The sequence below is a fragment of the Canis lupus genome, unplaced genomic scaffold, assembly GCF_011100685.1.
Source record: "Canis lupus familiaris isolate Mischka breed German Shepherd unplaced genomic scaffold, alternate assembly UU_Cfam_GSD_1.0 chrUn_S1735H1931, whole genome shotgun sequence".
Classification (NCBI taxonomy): Eukaryota; Metazoa; Chordata; class Mammalia; order Carnivora; family Canidae; genus Canis; species Canis lupus.
Genome location: NW_023330585.1, coordinates 1 through 3,201, shown reverse-complemented (window position 1 = coordinate 3,201; position 3,201 = coordinate 1).

The window sequence follows — 3,201 nt, the reverse complement described above, 5'->3', positions numbered from 1 at the left end:
CAAAGAGATTTCTGTTCTGTGTTCTCTAAGATTTTGATGGTTTCATGTCTCACATTTAAGTCTTTCAAACCATTTTGAATTTATTATTTTGGCATGGTGTAACCCTTGTGGTTGTTTGTGGGGGGGGGTGCATATCTTTGGTCAGTTTGACCTTGATTTTCTATAAGATGAGCTTATTGCCATGCCTATCTTTCCCTTCCTCAATTTCTTTTTTTTTTTTTTTATTTTTTTTTTCATTTATTTATGATAGTCACACAGAGAGAGAGAGAGGCAGAGACACAGGCAGAGGGAGAAGGCAGGCTCCATGCACCGGGGAGCCTGATGTGGGATTCGATCCTGGTCTCCAGGATCGCGCCCTGGGCCAAAGGCAGGCGCTAACCGCTGCGCCACCCGGATCCTTCCCTCAATTTCTTTTCCTTCCTCCTTCTATCTCCTCTTCCAATCAGGCTCATAACCATTTGCATCCACTTCTGGAAACCTAATCAATCTTTTCTGCTTTGAAAAGTAATACTACAGCCCTTTACCTTCTACCTTTCAATGAATCTCTAATAATATTGACCATAGAACCACATTTCTTCACTTGAATTCAGGCTGGGCCACTAGAAGGAGGTTAATCTTAGTATCAGTTCCAATCCTCCCTTTTTACCTTATTCAATTAACTTCTGAAAGGTCTGCTGCATTTGAGTTTCATTTACATTTAACTTATGCATCAAATTCCCTCTCTCTCCCACTTTCTATTTCTCCCTCCCTCTGTATCTGTCTCTCTCACTCACCACACACACACACACACACACACACACATTAAATGGCTGCCAGGCAATTATCATTAAACAATTTAATGCTATAACAATTTATAAAATGGGTGGTATCATAATCTTCATTTTATAGCCAGAAAACTTTGGTAGCAAGTATTTAAATAACCTGCCAAGGTCTCACAAGGTGTAAGAGGTAGAGCCTGGAATTTGATTCAAAGAAAGGCAGCCTCATTCCAGAGTTGGTGCTGGCCACCACTATGTTAAACTGCACTAAACATCTCCCTTTTGCTTAATCAGGATCCACAAATACACCCCATGCTGTTAAAACAGGTGGAATAGTGCACAGATAAACGAAGAGTGGTTGACAATCCATCCCCTTCCTATCACGACCCCCACCAGCCCCAGATTCTGGGGGTTACAGAAAACAATAATGATGTTTTGTTTTTTCTTTTTACACTTTTCTCAAGCTCATACAACTCTAAAAACAGGTTGACATTTTCCTGAATAGGTTTCCTTCCTTCCTTCCTTCCTTCTTTCTTTCTTTCTTTCTTTCTTTTTTTTTCTTTCTTTCTTTCTTCTTTTTTCTTTTCTTTTTTCTTTTCTTTTCTTTTTTCTTCTCCTTCCTCCTTCCTTCCTTCCTCCTTCCTTCCTTCCTTCCTTCCTTTCCTTCCTTCCTTCCTTCCTCTTTCTTCTTGTCAAAAGTGGCCTCATGCACTTTGCACTTTTATGTGACTTTCTACATTCACAGAACAGGTTAACGCACACAGATCAAGTTATTTCCATTTTATTAAAGTCTGCTTGATGACAAACAAATGTATGCAACAATGCCCTGGTTCTCCCATGTTTTATTTTGCAGACAACAAGACAGAAGTCATTTTTACCTTTGCTCCCTTTTCCATGACCTGTTTTATTTTTCTCAGCTTGCTTTGAAGACTTTCTCTTTATTTTTGTTTTCAAAGCAATTGGTTTACGGAGTTTTTGGTTTTGCCTCATATTTGGAACACTTTCTACCATTATATTTTCAAATACTTTCCTGTCTGTCCCTCCCTCTTTTCTCTTCAGGGGCACCAATTACATGGAGGTTTGGCGATTTGATAATGTCCCACAGGTCAATAAGGCTCTTCCCATTTATGTTTGTTTTATCTTTTATTTTTTATTTTATTTTGTTTTTTAGGTTTTAATTTAAATTCCAGATGGTTAACATACAGTGTTATATTAGTTTCAGGTACACAATATAGTAATTCAAAGCTTCTATGCATTACCGTGTGCTCATCACAATAGGTGCACTCCTTCATCCCTATCACCTATTTAACCCATTCCCCCCACCCACCTCCCCTCTGGTAACCATCAGATTGTTCTCTATAATTAATAGTATTTCTCTCTTTTCACATTGTTTACATGTTTTGTTTCTTAAATTCCACATATGAGTGAAATCATATGGTCTTTGTCTTTTGCCAACTGGCTTATTTTGCTTAGCATTATAGTCTTTTGCTCCATCCATGTCATTGCAAATGTCAAAATTTCATTCTTATTTATGGCTGAGCAATACTCTATCTGTCTATCTATCTATCTATCTATCTATCTATCTATCCCACCTCTTCCTTTTCCTCATCCACTCATCAGTTGATAGACTCTTGGGCTGCTTCCATATTGCAGATAATGCATATTGCAGATAATTGCAGATTCCATATTGCAGATAATGCTGCTATAAACATAAAGGTGCATGTATCCTTTTGAATTAGTATTCCTGTATTCTTTGGGTAAATACCCAGTAGTGTGATTGCTGGATCATAGGGTAGTTCTATTCTTAACTTTTTGAGGAACCTCCATTCTGTTTTCCACACTGGCTGCACCAGTTTGCATTCCCACCGACAGTACACGAGGCTTCCTCTTTCTCCACATCCTCGCCAGCACCTATTGTTTCTTGTGTTGTTAACTTAAATGTGTGAGGTGATATCAATTGTGTGCGTGTGTGTGTTTTAATTTGAGAGAGAGAGAGAGAGAGAATGAGTGGGAGGGTGGAGGGGGGCAGAGGGAGTGAGAGAAGCAGGCTCTCAACTGAACAGGGAGCCCGGCACAGGGCTCGATCTCAGGACCCCGGGATCACAACCTGAGCTGAAGGCAGATGCTTAACAGACTAACCCACCCAGGTGCCCTCCTCATTGTGGTTTTGATTTGCATTTCCCTGATGATGAGTGATGTTGAGCATCTTTTCATGTGTCTATTGGCCATTTGGATGTCTTCTTTGGAGAAACATCTGCTCATATCTTTTGTCATTTTTTAATATTGGGTTATTTGTTTTGGGGGAGTTGAATTTTTAAAAGTTCTTTATGAGGGGATCCCTGGGTGGCTCAGCGGTTTGGCGCCTGCCTATGGCCCAGGGCCTGATCCTAGAGTCCTGGGAACGAGTCCTGCGTCGGGCTCCCTGCATGGAGCCTGCTTCTCC